Genomic DNA, 19,192 nt, shown 5'->3' with positions numbered 1-19,192 from the left:
GCTTCTAAAATCAATAAAGGATAAAATTGAAAAAGGAAGTGAATAGACAATTCAAACGAAATGTAAATAACCAATATATATATAAAGCCTCTTATGTCCCCTATAATTAAACTGCAAATCAATATAATAAAAACAACTTTCACTTACAAAATTGGCAAAACAGTAAAAGATTTATAACACCAAGCATTAGTAATGGTTTGCATAAATGAGTAGTGAGGAAAAACAATCCAAAATATTTGGCAGGAAACTTTGCTAAGCCTATCAATTTGTAGCTTAAATGTGTGTATCCTATGATCCAGCAAAACAACATACATATCTGGTCAAAAGAAATACTTCTACAAATATCTAAACATATAAAAACGATAACACAACAGGTATAGCAGTGCTCTGGCAACGACAACCAAAGAATGTAACCCCAAGATGCATATAAGTAGATAAATTGATCTTTTAAAATTGTCATTGTATCTGTATTATAAAGTTGTATATCTTTGTTTAAAAGATGTGGGTAGATTCATAAATTGTTGTCTAGAAAATATTGTTCAGTGGGTGGAAAAGTATGTTATAGAAAAAGTGAATATATATTATTCTTGTAATTAGAAAAGTATCATAATTATAACACCTAACATCCATAAAGATATCTAGTCTTGCAATACCTATAAGTAATGAATAAACGACTCTGTAAAATTATCATACAGAAAAGTTATGTCTTTTACTGCTAAAATTACAATAACTATAATAATAATGGTAAAGTTGATATTTATTACCCACAAGTCTACAAACGATTAATAGGTACTATAATTACTTTCACTTTCATTAGACACAAATAATTTGCCAAAATCAGACAGGTTGAAAGTGGAAATATCAGGCTGCAATCAAAAATAGCTTGATTCCACAGCTCAAGAGTTGAACCAGCTTGGTGGAAAAAAAAAAACAAAAAACAAAAAACAAAAACAGAAAATCTTAATTTTATGTGCTTAAATATATCTGTAATTACTTAATGCATAATTTAATAATAGTGCCCGTGTTCTCTGATCACAGGCATAAATATCTCTTATGAACCATTATGAAAATTTAAGTGAAATATTAATAATTTTAGGATATATAGTCATGCATATGTCATATTTCATATTTGTGCCTGCAGGGTTAATTTTATTTTTCTGAGCTAAAAGGAGAATTTTACTTTACTTATCTTAAAAATAATTTGTATTGTGTATACTTGAGGCTTACAACATGATGGTATGTGATGTGTACAGATAGTCCAATGGTTACTACAGCGAGACCGATTAACATATCCAGCATCTCACATAGTATTTTTGTGACAAGAGCAGCTGAAATCTCCTTATTAAAAAGAATCTGTAATACAATACAATTTTGTTAACTGTAGTCCTCGTGTACATTAGATTCCCTAGACTTACTCATCCTATACATCTGCTACTTCATATCCTTTGTCCTACATCTCCCCATTTCCTGCCCCTTCCCCTGACTCTGCCCAGGGTAACCACTGTTTTATTCTCTCTCTCTGAATATTTGACCTTTTTTTAAAAATTAAGATTCTACATATAAGTGAGATCATGTAATATTTTTCTGTGTCTGGTTCATCTTACTTAGCATAATGCCCTTTAGGTCCACCTATGTTATGGCAAATGGCAGGATCTCCTTCCTTTTTAAAGGGTGAATGATATCCCATTGTATGTATATACATGTGTGTGCCTATATACATACCACGTTTTCTTCATCCATTCATTCATGGACGGATGCTTATGGTATTTCCATATCTTGGCTATTGTGAATAATGCAATGGACATGAGGGTGTAGATATCTTTATGAGGTGGTGATTTTATCTTATTTGGATCATATAGTTCTATTTTCAATTTTCTTAAGAACCGTTATACTGTTTTCCATAATGGCTATACCCATCTACATTTCTAACAGCAGTGTTCTAGGGTTCCCTTTTCTCCACACTCTTGCCAACATTTGTTATATCTTGTCTTTTTGATAAGAGGAGTGAAGTGATATCTTACAGTGGTTTCAATTTCCATTTCCTGATGCTTAGTGATGTTAAACACTTTTCCATACATATATGTCGGCCACTTTCATGTCTTCTTTGGAGAAATGTCTGTTCATGTCCTTTGCCTACTTTTTAATCAGGTTGTTTTCTCCCTATTGTGTTATAAGAGTTATTTATAAAGTTTGGATATTAATTCCTTATCAGATATATGCTTTGCACATATTTTTTCCTAGTCTATCAGTTGCCTTTTCATTTTGTTGATTGTTTCCCTTCCTGTGCAGAAGCTTTTTAGTTTGATGTGGTCCCATGTACTTATTTTATCTCTTTTGGCCTGGGATTTTGGTGTGTTATCCAAAAAATCATTGCCAAGGTCAAGGTCCGAGAGCTTTCCCCCTATGTTCTCTCCTAGAAGTTTCATGGTTTCAGGTGTTACATTTTGGTCTTTACCTATTTTGAGTTGATTTTTGTGTGTGGTGTAAGATAAACATACAATTTCATTCTTTTGCATGTAGAAATCCAACTGTCTCAGCACCTTTTTTCGAAGAGATTACCCTTTCCACCTGTCTCTTCCTAGCACCCTTGTGTAAAATTATTTGAGCATGTATGTTTGAATTTACTTCTGGGCTCTCTATTTTGTTCTATTGGTGTAGGTTTCTGTTGTTATGCCAGTAGCATACTATTTTGATTACTATAGATTTGTAATATAGTTTTAAATCAGAAAGTGTAATGCCTTCAACCTTTTTCCCCTCAGTACTGCTTTGGCTATTTGGGGTTTTTTTGTGGTTTCATACAAATTTTAGGATTGTATTTTTCTGTTTCTGTGAAGATGCCACTGGGATGTTGATACTTATTGCATTAAATTTCTATATTTCTTTGGGTGGTATAAATATTTTAACAATACTTCTGACGGAGTAATGGAATATTTTTCTATATATTTGTGTCTTCAATTTTTTTCACCAATGTTTTATAATTTTCAGTGTTATAATCTTTTTATAATCAGTTTTACAATCTTTCACCTCCTTGGTTAAATTTATCCCTAAGTATTTTTTATGCTATTGTAAATGGGAGTGTTTTTAATTCTTTTTCAGCTAGGTACTTATTGGTATATAAAAAAGTTACTGATTTTTACCTGTTGATTTTTAATCCTGTAACTTTACTGAATTCATTTGTTAGCTCTAACAAATTTTTTTGTGTGTGGAATCTATTATGTCCTCCGCAAATAGAAATAATATCATTATTCAGTTTTTTAATGTTTGTAAAAATGCCACTGACCTAATGTCCCTTTTAGAAATAAGTATTTTAAAGTGCATCTCTAATCATTATGCTTCTGAAAATCTCATCCAGTGTGGTCCTCTGAAATAGTAATGTTTATTTTTGGCCATGTTGTTCTAATAAATAATTCACTGCACTGTTTCCATACAATTTTGAAATTTTAAGTCAAACTTTGTTTTCAAGACATAAATGTTTTTGACAATGAAATTAAGTTCATTCTCTAGTAATAACTAAAAAGTTCTCTTAAAATGTTCTCAGTACATAAAATCTGTAAGTCTGAAGAAAAAGTAGAACATGTTCATGAGAATTACATGTTTTAAATAAATTATTGGGAAGAACACAAGTCTTTTTATAACTATCAAATTGTGTATCTTTTATAATACATTTTATTTTTTCTTTAAAGTAATAGATGTATGTCTTGTATATACAGAAAAAAATAGTAAAAATTTAAAAAGTAACTTTAAAATAGAAACTGAAAACTCATCTTTATAAGTCAATGTCACAGTTATATAAGAATTTAGAAAATAAGCACATTATGTATTTTGATGCTACTATGCTATAGCTTTTGCAAAAGCAAAGGTCTTTAAGGGAAAACAAAAGCAACATTCAAGCCAAGAGACAAATTATCCGTATTGAGATTGGCTAAGAAACTGAAGTGAACACTTCTACTATTGGGAAAAAAAAAATCTCTTTAGTATCATTAAGTCAGGTCCTCGCTTTACTGTTTTCATGATTCTAGAATAAAATTATGTTACAGTCAACAGATACATCACACATAAGAAGTTATTACCACGTTTTTGCTCAAATAACTAAAGACTTCAATGAGGCATGCAATTTAAAACCAACAATCAGATTTGTTTGCAGCAAACCTGCCAAGGCTAACCACATATGAAATGGTGAAAGATAGAAAGATGGACTGGCTGCTGTTTCAATAAATAGCAGGTAAGCTATAAAGGATGGGTATGTCTAAGATGTCCCTATTAAGGAATTTTAAGGGAGAGGGGTTTTGGGTTTTGGTAGTGTTTTTTAAATCATGTACAAAGTAAGAAGAAATTGCATGATTCACACAGAGGGTATTTCTGTGCCTATTAACTTTGAAAAAATAATATAATTAAATATTGAGGTATACCAATAGTACTCAGAAATATTTTATTTAACTGGTGAAATTTTAGATACCGATAATAAATACTAAACGTTACATTTATATAAAAGTCAGTTTAAAGAAAAGTCTTAAAACTAACAATCTGAAACCATCTTTCAGTGCAGTATGAGCCACACTAAGCACAAAACCGCAGTTGAATCTTGTTATGGTGCAGATGATCAAACAAATCTTTTCCTTTTAAAAAAAAAGTTACCAAGCAATATAAAACATTCTACTTCACAGACTCTCCTTGTAATAGAAATATTTATATTTAACATTTAAGAAAATGCAAGTGTATTCCCCTAGACAGTATTTAAATGGCAACCAAATTTGGATTGCCACCTTTAAATAGAAAATGTGGAATTTCAGTGTCATAAACAGTGGAGGAAAGTGCGGTTTTACATATTAAACCAAAAATAACTGATACTTTTGGTAAATTCACCATTTTTCAAGGTGGGGTTTTTTTTTTGTTTTGTTTTGTTTTTTGAGATGGCGTCTCACTGTCACCTAGTTTGAAGTACACTGGCACGATCTCGGCTCACTGCAACCTCAGCCTCCTGGGCTCAAGTAATCCTCTCACCTCAGCCTCCCTAGCAGCTACAACTAGAGGCTCAAACCATCATGCCTAATTTTTTGTGTTTTTGGTACACATGGAGTTTCGCTATTTTGTCTAGGCTGGTCTTGAACTCCTGGGTTCAAGCAATCCTCCCACCTTGGCCTCCCAAAGTGCTGAAATTAAAGGTGTTAGCCACTGCGCCTGGCTGACTACTCAGTTTTTAAACAACTTCCTTTTCCTCTTTTATCTTCATCCAGTCTACCTTCCCATTTCCAGATGTCCTACCTCATCCTGGCTTTAGACTATCACAGTTGTTAATGGTCTTGGTATATCATAATCTAGAGGGGTTCCAAGTTATTTCACTCATCATAAACCAAAGACCCAGAAAGTTTGAGGCTATAGATAAGAAGTTTAAAATACAACAAGTATAATCAATATTATACATACTTTTAGACATGTGCCTATCAATTACAGAAAATTTGTTTTAATTTTTTTTTTTTTTTTTTGAGATGGAGTTTCGCTCGTCTCCCAGGCTGGAGTGCAATGGCATGATCTCAGCTCACTGCAACCTCCACCTCCCGGGTTCAAGCGATTCTCTTGTCTCAGCCTCCCAAGTAGCTGGGATTACAGGCATATGCCACCATGCCCGGCTAATTTTGTATTTTTAGTAGAGAAAGGGCTTCTCCATGTTGGTCAGGCTGGTCTTGAACTCCCAACCTCAAGTGATCCGCCCACCTGGGCCTCCCAAAGTCCTGGGATTACAGGTGTGAGACACTGCACCAATTTGTTTTAATTTTTATTACTAGTGGGTAAAACCTTTGACATTGCAGTTCTGATATTATAAAAGGAAAATCTTCAAGTATGCGTGGAGGTCAAAAGGCATCTTTTTTTGCATGCTATAAAAGGCATCTAAGTTTCTAAAATGTTGTAAATTGCAAACTATAAAAAATTCTAACAAGTCTATGTAACCGAGTTACTAACAGAATGTAAAATAAAATTATATATCATTAAGTAAGATATCAGATTATTTGCTGTGGTGCTGTATTTGAGTTCATGTCAAAATATTAAGAACTGGAAAATTTCTAAAAGATAAAATCTAAGAATGCTTAGGAAACAATTGTGTGAAAAGGGTAAATGAAAACAAACCAAAAAAAAGCAGAAACACATCATTTTATTTAAAGAAAGTAAAGGTGCCCAAGGGAAAAATCAGAAAAAGACTGGAGAAATGGTAGGGTAAACAGAAATTAACTCTTTAAAATGATTAGGGAGATTATCTAGCCTGGGGTGTAGATGAAGATAATGCATCCAATTCTTGATAAATTTGCTCTGAGGTAGCACCAATATAGTCAAATTATGGCTCTGCTTCCTATATATTTTAAAGCACAGATTAAATTGATAACTTAATTAAATAGGCTGAATATGTCCCTGCCCACAGGCAAAAAATGCAATAATTCTCCAGTCTTCTGATTCAGTGAACAATTTGGCATGTCACTTGCTTTGGAAATTAATTTATTGTAACTGGAGGAAAAGAATTGGAAGCAGCACCAAAAGCCTCTCTCCATAAGTCTACATGAAACTTAAAGATAGGTTACAAATGCTGAAACATAAGAATTGAGAAATTATCTAGATAACCTAGTAGAAATGCTATATACTTCAAATTAGGCCACTTAAAACTATTTTAAGTTTTACGATGATTTCTAAAACCAAACCTACAGGTTTCCTAGAGGCAATACTGTATCCAATAGAGCACTCAGGCTCTTTTCCTCTGAAATCAGAGAACTGGGCTCGATCTCTTGAAGGTCCCTCCCAGTTGTGCAAGTAATTCATTTCTCTGCATAGTGTATATACACACACACATACACACACACACCCATCAAATAAGAAAAAAGAAAGATATTTTAAAATTACATCTTGGCATCTTCAAGCATTTTACATTAAAAAAAAGATTTTTAAATTATTATGTAGACTTAGAAAAGTCCTTATTGTATTAATTGCTAATCTTTCACAAGCTCTATCTTATAAATTGTTATTGAGTCACTGATGCTATTTCCTTCTTATGGTAAATTGCTTAGCGTACACTGAGTGCTCACAAGGAATAGGCTATTTGGTGGAATTTCCATATGCTTCTCCCAACAGGTAAGTTACGCATTTGTCTAGTGTCAGTTTCCTTTCTTCCCAAATCTCTTTAGGCCTGTTGTATTTGTCACTGTAAATTACCTAGGCTAACAAAATACCTACAAATAAATGACACCTGCCTAAAAATGGAGTTGTTTCCTTGAAAATGAAGTTAGGTAGCTTTACACAGACTTCATAAATAGACTTCATAAGGATGAGAGCCTAAGAATGGATTTCCCTTGATTTAGGTAGGGGAGATACAACTATAAAGATTCAAAAAGAAAATCACGACACACGTAAAGGCTTTTCAACTCAGAATGCTTCCAGGTTCCTAAATTGTTTCCACTGTAAAGAAACTGAAACTGGCAAGCAAGTACAAGGAAATATGGGTATGGTGTAAGTAAGAACGGCAACCTGAAACTCCAGTCACTTCAGTGGACACGTACTTGAGAGAAACATTCTTGGCTCTTCATCAAAGATGTGCAAAAACCTGCATACTCTATGTATTAAGTTAAAATATATTACTAGAATTATGAAAATTTATGTCATATTTTTATGATTCTCTGCTTTAAAAACTTTTTCAAATTCCCAGACCAGCTATTGATCCTAATTATGTCTGTTAAGAGAGCTCCACAGTATTTTAAACTCAATACTTTCTTTCACTTAAAAGGAGACATAATGTAATTGCTATGTTAAAGTTATTCAATAACATTCCTGGAACAAGAGATAGAAAGCTAAGCTTGGTTTACGAATTGGCATAAATATGTAGAAGTACATATTTTCATCATATATATAATTTATAAGGTTGTGTATGTGGGAAGTTGGAAAACAGAGTTTTAAAACGTTAGGAAATAAGAGGAAGATTTTTTCATTCATCAATATCAAATATTTATTATATGAGGTAATACATTGGGTCTTTAAAGATGTAAGATCCGAAGTTAGACTGCTTGTGTTCAAATTTCAGATCTGCATAGATTTTTTTTATTTAAAAAATAAATTCATTCTTTCTCCTTTCCTTTTCTCTCCTCTCCTCTCCTCTCCTCTCCTTTTCTTTTCATTTTTCTTTTCTTTTTTCTTCTTTCTTGAGATGGAGTCTTGCTCTGTGGCCCAGGCTGGAGTGCAGTGGTGCGATCTCGGCTCACAGCAACCTCCGCCTCCTAGGTGAAAGCAATTATCCTGCCTCAGCCTCCCATGAAGCTAGGATTACAGCCATGCACCACCATGCCCAGCTAATTTTTGTATTTTTGGTAGAGACAGGGTTTTACCACATTGGCCTGGCTGGCCTTAAACTCCTGACTTTGTGATCCGCCTGTCTCGGCCTCCCAAAGTGTTGGGATTATAGGCATGAGCCACCATGCCTGGCCCATTTTATTTTAGCTCTTGTTGTCTCATCTCTAAAAAGGGATTAATAGTAATATCGACTGGATAGTATAATTGATGATTAAATAAGATCATAACCATAAAAAGCCTTGGTAGAGTGCTTGGCCCAAAATATATGTTTCACGAGTATTATATATCACCAACATTATCATTATTGTTGGTATAACATTGTTATTGAGAAAGATTGTGTGTGCAAAGGAATGTATGTTGTGCATGTGGGTGTTTGTCCCCTACATGAACCAGGCTAGTAGTTCCTTTATAAATGACGATAGCCCAGAGATATGATTTCTCTACCAAAACAAACAAACAAACAAAAATAAAACAATAAAAACAAAAACCTAACTATTTCACTATTTCCACTTCTTATTCTAGGTAAATGCAGTCCGATATATTGTACTCCCTACTCCAAAATACTCATAATAGTCCTGATATTAATTTTAAGTTCTTAAAAAGTTGATTGTATAAAAGTCCTGGTTTCAGTTAATATGGTTGATTGCATTGGAATGATTTATAACACAGGATGTGAAAAGAATTCTAAAAGCAGGCATCATAGCTCCATTGTTGGAAGTATTTTTTTCTTTCTATTTAGTCATCCTGGGAGGCACCCTGGGAGGCAAACCCAGTATGAGAGGAATATTCTCAGGGTGGAAAGGGAATTGGGATAAGAGATGAATAAACAGTATAAGAGATGACACATAAAAAGGAAATAGTCACTGGGGCTTTTCTAATCCAACTTTGGTCCTCAATGCTGGGAAAAGATGTGTGATGAGTTTTTGGAAGCTATCTCCTCCTACATCTCTGTAGCACAATGTGCCACTCCATCCCTCCAACTCTTTCACTGGGAGGCTGTCTGTGATACCAGGAAATGGTATCTTGGTCTTTAATGTACTACATTAATTTAGAAGATGAGCTGGATTTGATACAATGATCTTTAGTGCATTACTGGTTCTGACCTCAGAGACAGCAAAATTGCATATGTGTTTATACTTTCATAGGACCCACTTATAATTTTAGACTTGAAGTTGGTTGGGAAATTTTTAAAAAATGAAATCATGTGAAAATTTTGCAGTAACTCATTGTAGGCTGAACCTTGGCTAAAGGCCATCCTAAGGAAGCAGATGTTTGCGTATTTTAATTTTCTGGCAGGGAATATGAGTTTACATTTGGATTTTTTCGTTAAGATAATATATATGTACAGTAGAAGGAAAACATGTAGGGCCCTTCATCAAACTGCTTCCCAACATGTCTGTGGGCAGGTCTCATGTGAGATGTGAAACACAACAAACTTCATTAGTTACCAGAATTCTTAACTTCTTTCTCTTCTGATGTTCAATGAGCATTGCAAGTCACCAAATGAGATGGAGTACATGGCCTCTGTTCTTATACACGTCCCTACAAGCTATCTGCAAACAAGTCAAAAATTGTTGAAAAATTCTGTCTTGTTTATATTTTCTAACTACTTTCCAGACACTAGTGAATTCACTTAACAACTCAAAGTTAACAATTTTACAATAGTGTTTTATTGTTTAGGAAATAGAACATACTCCCCCGTATCTTTCAGAAGATAACCTTAGCTGCCTTTAAGTTGCAGGCTGGTTTTCTCTCTTTGTCTTAATTAGAAAAGATGATGTAGCTGGCAAAGATATAATACATTCAGGCAATGAGCTACTCATGTGACCGCTCACACAAATGTGGGAAGGTTTGGTTAAATACAAATTGCTATGTAAATAAAAAGCATTATTATTTCTGTTGTAAGAAACAGGAAGCAAAGAGAACTGGATGTGAGCACTTCTCTGATATGAGCAAGAATTTTTAAATATGATAGGAATATCTAAGAATCTCTGAAATAAGTATGAACTCAGAAAGCTGATAAATGTGGGGTGGTCTTTTGTTAAATATCAAGAATTGCTATTAAACTTGAACTTGAGGTTTCTGTTTGCTTAGGCTAAAGACTTCAGTGAACAACAGATGGCAGTATTCTGCCTTTTTAAAGAATTATCTGACTATCTCTTAAAACAAGTGCTACTGCCTCATTAACAGGCAGAATATAGTTTTATTTTATTTTTTTAACAGAAAACAAAAATAAGCTAAAAAAGAATAACTTATAGAAGTCTATTGGTAGAAGAAATAAAAAATTTAAAATGTGTCTTATCCCTCAGGATCATTGTTAAAGTGAAATTATAATTACATAATTAAAATTCGTCTAAGTTGCAAACATTTTAGTTGTTACTTTTCTCAATTTTTATAAGACATATTAGAAATGGGACTTCTTCCTATACATGATTTGATTAACATTTTTCCCACATGTAATTTTCTACTATAATTAAACTATTAACACAAAAACCATCAAATGCATTTGAACACAATTGTTTTGTGAAACTTTATTGCCATTTGTTTTATCCACATCAACACTATACTTTTTCCTGCCTCATATGCAATGGGTGCTTATCTAGGCTACTGACTTGCCTCTTCTACACTTAATCTAGGACATCTTCCCTGACTGCTTCAGGACCATACAAACATCTCCACGTTAATACCTATTGGGATATTCCTTTCATACGCTGAAAATAGCAGAAACAAAAACAAGCCAAAAAACACCAAAAAAACAAAAAAAAAACTTTGGAGTTATACCTTCTGAGAAACCTGGCATCTCTGACCACATCTTACATATATACATAGACCCTTGTTGCAATAGCACCTGCCACAATTCTCAATTCCACTTTTGGTATGTCTATATGTGATTTTCTATCTTCCTCCTTTAGGCTCAAAGTTGTTCAAGGACAAGGGCAATGCTAGGTTTCATTCACTTAGTGTGGTATCTGGTACTTTGTAGGCACTCAATAATATGAGAAATAATGACTGCATAAGTAACACATTCCAAACCTTCAAAGATAAGTAAATGCCCTCTCTCCAATTCTGTACCTTAAAAGACAAGTAAATTAGAGTGTTTGAGACAGTTCTTTGAAACAAATCACTGCTTTTCTGGAAGCCATCTTAAAACATTCAACTTCCTAGCACAATTGCATGTTCTAATCTCACACTTAAAGCATATTGAGAATTGTTACACTGAAATACTGGAGTCATGATTAAAAACTACATTTAACAACCTGATTCTGGAATAAGCACTATCCAGAAAACAGTGAAACTGCCAAGAAGTAATAGTACTGACACAAAAAGCAATCCTACAAATTTTTCCTCAATTGGGTACATACATGAAAAGAGTAAGTAAAGGATTAGGGTGTACTTTCTGGAAAAGGAGAAGATCTTAACAGGCCTGCAGGTAAATGAAGAATGGCCTTTTGAAGACAAAGTTCAGGTGAAGTACACAGTGCTTCAGGTTGAAAGGATGATGCTGGAGAGGTTTGAGGAAGCAGATCATGGCAGGAATATGAACTATATTCAAGAGCTTTGATTAGTAAGTGCAATAAGAAAGTCCTGTAGAGTACTGGCATCATCAGTATGTGTGGAGAGAGGAGTCAGGCTAACTTTCAGGATGAAGGTTTCGGAAGACGTGTAGCTTAGAGTCTTTCATAGAATGAGGAATCAAAAGAGAAGGCATCAGTTTGGACGAGGATACTGAGGTATTGGATGATTCAAGTGGCATATTAGGAGAGACTTCTGAACTGGAAATATACATTTGGGCGTTGATGACATACATATGGTCATTTCAACAGCATGTTGCCATGAAAGTGTGTGAAGAGAAAGGAGTATACTGAGGGTAGAGCCATAATCAATACCAACTTCTAAAAGCCAGGCAGAAGAGAAATCTACAAAAGGAAATAAGAAGGGACAAGTGAGAACTAAGAGTGTAGTGTCCATGGGGCCAAGGAAATGTTAAGAAGCAAGGAGTGGTCAGCAGTGGATAAGTGCTTGAGAGATTAGTAAATCTTGAAAACTGTTTATGAATTTAGTATTTGGAAGGTCACTGGTAACTCCAGAGACAACAGTTTCAGTGAAGCACTGAGGTAGCCAGCCACACTGCAATAAATTGAGCAATGAAAGGAGGATAGAAAAATGAAGATCAAAGAGACAAATCTCATGAAAACCAGCTGTGAAATGGAAGATAGATATATGTCAGTATCCAGAGGGAAAACAGGGTCTACAGTGTTATTGAGCACGTGAACAGCCTAAATGCTGAAGGGTAAAGACAATGGAATGATACATAGATAAAATTTCAAGAGAAGGAAGTAAGGGGTACAGGAGTAACCTTTCACAATGGGAGATACCCTTTCCATGATAACAGTAAGGAAGAAGAATATAGATTTATAGGTGAGAAGTTAAATGAGTTTTTATACTTTGACTTTTATTTACGCTGTGAATCACACTGTGATTTAGGCACTGAGTTCCTTGCTGAGAATGTGATGTGGGCAATGTTGAGGTTAGAGGTACAAACGAGAATGAAGAAGTTTTGAAAGAGGGATAAAAAAGAGCTGGCTAGATTCTCAAGCACTACAAAGGTCCAGTTGAGTACTTTCCAGCGTTACTCAGCATAAAATTTGACTTGCAAAGGCAACAAAGAGAAAACAGGAGAAGTATGACAGACAGGAACGAAAGATTGGCCGACTGGACTAGAGATCCTGGTGAGGTGAAAGAACAGATCTAGAGAGAGTAAGAGAGGGCAGGACAGAAAAGCTGGAAGAAGCATGAAGGCAGCACATGAGGACTGCATAAGAAGGATGAATGGGTAAAGGAGTCCATTAGCAGATTAGATTCTCAGGCAGGAGAAGTTACTGCTTTTTATTAGCAGAAATGAAGGTTGAAAGGGAAGTATGGAGCTAGATTTCAGATGCCCGAGAATGAAAGACAAAGATTTCTAATTCTATCAGTTGGTAACTGAATGATGAAAGATGGCTGAGAAGGAAAATGATATAATCAAACAGTACGCAGTGCTTGAGGAAGATTAAGGTGTGGCATAGAAGAAGGCTGATCTGACCAAGGCTGCCACAACAATATACATGGAAAACAAGGCCATTCACAGCATGAATGTCCAGGAAGAAAAGAGCGAAAGTTACATTAAGGAGAATCATTTGCACTTGGAAATAGATGAGATATGGGGACATAAGAAATGAAATAGATTTACTCCTGTAATAGTCTTCCTTCCTCTGTCTACAATATTCTTTCAATTTCTTCTTTCAGAAATCTCTTTAAGTGCCCCAGGCTTCACAAAATAGTATGTGAATAATTCACTTGTGAGTTTATAAAATCTATATTGTGTCTGACCAACTAAGAAAATGTTCCCCTTTGATATCTCTATTGCCTTCCACAGTGTAAACATTTGAGGAGGTGGTTGATTTCAATAGCCCCCAATTTTTTAACACAACATTAAACACCTCATAAATGTATTTTAAAAGTCAGTAGGGCCTGGTGTAGTAGCTCACGCCTGTAATCCCAGCACTTTGGGAGGCTGAGGCAGGCAAATCACTTGAGGTCAGGAGTTCAAGACTAGCCTGGCAAACATGGTGAAACCCTGTCTCTACTAAAAATACAAAAAATTAGCCAGGTGTGGTGGCGGGTGCCTGTAATCCCAGCTACTCAGGAGGTTGAGGCAGGGGAATTGCCTGAACCCAGGAGGCGGAGGTTGCAGTGAGCTGAGATCGCGCCATTGCACTCCAGCCTGGGAGACAGAGGGAGACTCCATCTCAAAAAAAAAAAAAAAAAAAAAAAAAGATAATAATAATAATAAAATAAAAATTAAAAAAGTAAATTTCATTTTCTACAACTAATCAAGGATTTCATCAATTGAATAATAAAGTTTCCAAACTTAAAATTAGATCAAATTTCAAAACACTTGTAAAGAAAATATTTTTGGAAAATAGAGTGCATTTTCTCTAAAGAAACACTGTTAGAAGTGATTTTGAAGTTTATGAACTAGCTCACAAAAAACACATAATAATAAGTATGATAGAATTTTGTTTTCCACTGCAAATTCACCCTATTTCAATAATGTCACAAAGGGAATACAGAGGTACTGAAAAAACATCCATTTTTACTTCATTTGACAAATACTAACTGAAATCTATTGGGTACCTGGTACTATCTACACCTTAGGGCTACAGAGATGAATGAATCAGGACTGCTGCCTTTAAGAAGCTTGCAGTTTAGTGGAAGGCATTCAGGGAACTGAAAGGGGTCACAGGATAAAAGAGAAAACCCTGTGGGTAAATCCACTACCCCGGTCATAAGAAGAGTGAAAGAAGTTGGTTGAAAGTGAAAACAGTTGTTTCTCAAAGTGCAGATCCCAAAACACCTGAATCTGTCCATGTGGTTCTTTTCCAAACTTTGAAAATGGCCACTCTGAACAGAGTCACCATTATCATTCATACCTCTCTTCAAAGTAGGATCAAAAAAGAACAAAACAAACAAAAAAGCCTATTATCCAGAAAAGAGAATTGTGAGAAGGGTGAAGGACAGATAGCAAACATACTTATCACTATAATATAGCATTTCCCTCAAAATTTTGAGCCCCTATAAGTCTCATAGAACCAACACCTAAGTCTTATCTTTGAAACATGGACTTCAAGGCTTTCTAGCTTCTGATCTCCCCAGCAATGAGTTGGGAACTTGAAATTCCTTTCCCTCCCAGAATACCTGAAGGTTCCTTCTTGCTTACCAGTTTTAAAGAATGGAGTAAGTTATCTGTAAGTCATTTTACATATAAGGCAGGTAGGTGTAATACATCTACAGTTTGTAATATAATTTCTTGATTTTCCAAGATGCAACTCAGAGATCTAAAAAATGACATTGTAACGGGAGTGACTTTCAACATTTGAAAGCAGTGCACACAAAAGGTGACGTAATTTGCCCAAAGATCTTAAGCTGCAGAGAAGACATTTCAACCCAGGTAGTCTGGATCCGAAGCCCTACGCTACTCACAATGCTAAATATTGGGTACTCTTCCTATGTACAGTCATTTACATTCAATGATATGAAAATATCCTTGACAATTTGCTATACAGTATTATTTTTAAATAAACACTTCCTCCAAGTAACAGGAGCCTAACTAGATAAAGATTATTAAGGGGACTTGTTAACGTCATCAGTAAACTCCAAGATTTCATGGTACACTCCATTCTTTCACATCTTCTTTGAAAAGGTCAAATTAGACTCTTCCCAGAACTAAATATTAGGAAAGGTCCTACTATTAATATTTTTCCATCAAGAAAAATGCCACTTATTCTCTCTATTTCTGATACTTAAGCCAGATCGTTCACATGGTTTGCCCAGGAAGGAAAAACTTGTGGGCCCTTGTGGAGACTTCCATTGCTAATAGGAAGGCATCTGTCTTCATTTTCCTCTTAGGTGGTAATGAAAATAAAATTGTATGATGTATCTGTCTACAAGTCTGGGTTAATTACTTCAGTTTAAGAAACTGGTTTCAGTTGTAATCTTATTATATTCAGAATGTTATGAGACAATGAAAAAATATGATTACCCTAGGATCAGCAGACATGGTGGCTCACCAAGACATTTAACAGGCAGGTGTCAGGCAGGATCATCAAGGTTTTGTATGGGAAGTATTTCAAAATGATACCCTACTCCACGTTTAGCAATAATGTGTTGCTGAATAAAGGAGGAAATAAAGTAAGTAAATAAGTCATTTGGTCATAATAGCGAGTCACTCAGGATTTCTGTCATAGGTTTGTTTTCTTCTTGTGGACATAATTGCTAGTTCAGTCAATGCTTCCACACACCGTTTGTATGGTAATACCAGCAGATTTATGAAATATGAAGAGCCAATTTCTACAGAAATACAGCACAGGTTCAAGACAAAGATCTACGCAAAAAAGGACAAAACAAATTCAAAAATAATCTTTTAAAAATTATAAGACTAATACAGTCACTGATAAAAATATATTTTTTTCTGAAAATAAGGAGGAGGATGTAGGAAACACATTGATATTAAATTTGTCTTTATCATTTCAGTCCATTTTAATTTTATCTCATCTTAAAATAGGGAGATGAGGACTGAAGTAGGGTGCCAATGCTTTAATTGAAATATGCCATAAAAACAAATAAGCAAAGTTTTATTTTAAAAATGGCCATAGAGCAGATGTAAGGGCCCCTTTCAAGTGCTGGCCCTGATGGCAAATTGAAGAATATAAAATGAAGACAGAATAAGGTCTAACTAAAAAGAGCTTCAAAATGTCTCCCTACTAGTTTCAATACTTCAAACAAATACTTTAAACTTGCTATATTATCCCTGTCATCAGTTACATTTACTCTGGCTCATAAGATTATAACAGCTTCTCAAATATCCATCAAGCGTGTCTTGTGGCTGCTGGACCAATTGACAGCCTCATTAAGTTTCCTATGGACTATGATAACTTTCTGATATCAAGACAAATAGGTCCAATGACATTTGGAAATGTTTAATTCTAAACTGTCTTCAAAGCATATGCAGTGGGTGTTATGATGGACTCTCTGTGCCAATCATGATCATTTCAACTCCAAAGCCAGGTATTTGGTCAAGAATGGGTAGGCCAAGTCAATGTGAGTCAATGAGATATGAGGGGAATGTAGCTTCATGCTTCTAGAAAAGGAAATCTTTTTTCTTCAGAAGAAAGCTGGTTGCTGCCAGCAGTCGTTTTTGGATCACAAGTAGAATTGGCATTAGGATGATACCTATACTATAGACAGTAGCAGAGTACAGAGAATAAAATACCTAGGTGCATTATAACATTGCTGAATTCACTAAATGCACTAATCCTGAATGCTTCTTTCCTTTGGCCTTCTATTCATGAGAAATAATAATATCTCTTTATTGCTACAACTAGTTGAAGTAGTTGTCTTTTATTTACAGCTGAAAATATTTTAACTAATACAGCATAATTTTTTTTTTACCAACTGTATATGTAACAAGTAGATAAATAGGTGGTAATAATAAAATTTTATAATGTATTGACCTACAAGTCTGGGTTAATAACTTCAGTTTAGGAGAACAGTTTTAGTTATAATCTTATTATATCCAGAATGTTATATGGCAATAAAAAAATATGATTACCCGAGGGTCAGCATAACATGGTAACCTACTGAGGGTTGAGTGATGGGCACCAACTAGTTCTCTCAGCCAAGAGACTCACTTCTACCAGCGAACCCCCAACAGACTATCCATATCTGAATCCTAGATGCAAATTAATAATCAAAATGCTACTCATTTAATATTCTTATAGAAAGGCACTTTAGACATGTTTGGATTCTGTAAGCTTCTTAAAGATGAGCATCATTTCATATTTATTTTCTAACCCCAAAGCATTTTGCTCAGGTACCAGGCACACACACACACACACACACACACACACACACACACACAGGCCCCTAATTAGTTTAAATGAATTCTCTTTTCTCCAGTTCTTCTTGACAGAAAATATACAAAAATAAGCTATCCAATCTTTATTGAGGACTTTAATTCGGCTTCACACGAATTTCTAAATATAGATAGGACTTCATAATTCTTGACTTCCCCCCTATTGTTTCAATGAGCAAATAATATTTTTTCTTTTGGTTAATACCAGTCTTCTACCACTGTACTTTTAATTTCATCCTTCGAGTAGGCAGCATATTTGTTTTAATTAGTGCATTTCTTATTCATTCTCTTTTTCCTCCTCGCTTTCTCCTCGTAACTTAAAAACATTGTTAGCATTTTCACTGCTAACAAAATTAGGGTCTTTGACCCCATCTCTAAGGAGCTAACCATTTTTTTTTTAAATTATAATCCATTAACATTTGAAAGCCTTTAAAGACAGCTCTCCTCTCACTAATTCTCTATCAATATTAATCAATATCTTAATCAAAATATCTAATGACAATATTCCTAGCTTTTTCTTGCTTCGCCACCAGACACTACTGAAGCCTAGCACCTCAGGCACAGCCACCTCCTCTTCTTCTGGCCTGGCTTTTTTCCAGCCTCTCTGAGGACAAACTCTCTGTCTGCTTTCCTTTTTATTACTTTTATCCACATTAATCTGTGCCCTTCCCTCCCAGACCTCACCCTATGTTATAATGAATACATTACCCGCTAATCTGTTGTTCCAACACTGACCACTCCTTCGAGCTTCTGGACAGCTCCACTCAGATATTCCAAAGCAATTTCACACTCAACTTTCCGAAAGAAAATATTTTATCTTTGGAAATCTTTTCCTCATGTATTTCCTACTTGGCTAAAACCAAAATCACTAACCAAAACTGGACACATTGACTCTTGGGTTTTATTTGTATTTATTCTTTGCTTTCTTACCTTCAACATCAAATTGGTCAGTGGATCTGGAAATTTACATGCAAGCCTGCCATTTTTTTTTTCCTTAAAAAGCCTCTCATCCCTGCTTTAACCCGTCTCTCATTATATCACATGAGGATGGCTACAATAATTTTTTTTTTTCTAGTTTCTTGCTGCCACAAACTTGGCTTTTCCCAATACGGAGATATTATTATGCTTCTTTGCCATTTGAGGGCTCCCCAAAGTTAGAGAACAACACTCAACTTCTTGGTTGTCTTTAAGTGTGTTAACATTTAACCTTTCACCCACCCCTCTTTTGCAGTTACATCTCCACATACTCTACGAATGCCGCATCCCTCCAGCTAACCTGGATTCTCTTTATAGATACGATGCCATAACCCTACGCTTTGGTTTATGGTGTTACTTCTGCCTACCACTTCTTTTATATTAGTATTGATTACCGAGATCCAACTTTAATGTATAAAAACATTCTAGCTTCAGTCTCAA

General features: G+C 34.8%; 1 protein-coding gene across 2 annotated transcripts in view; it reads right to left on the bottom strand.

The window, feature by feature from the left end:
* Window positions 1-19,192, bottom strand: part of PDE3A (phosphodiesterase 3A) — a 308,603-nt gene that overhangs the window by 65,250 nt on the left and 224,161 nt on the right. The window lies entirely within an intron of this gene.

The sequence above is a fragment of the Chlorocebus sabaeus genome, chromosome 11, assembly GCF_047675955.1.
Source record: "Chlorocebus sabaeus isolate Y175 chromosome 11, mChlSab1.0.hap1, whole genome shotgun sequence".
NCBI lineage: Eukaryota > Metazoa > Chordata > Mammalia > Primates > Cercopithecidae > Chlorocebus > Chlorocebus sabaeus.
Note: the sequence above shows the minus strand (reverse complement) of the source record. Positions and strands in the feature narration are given on the sequence as shown.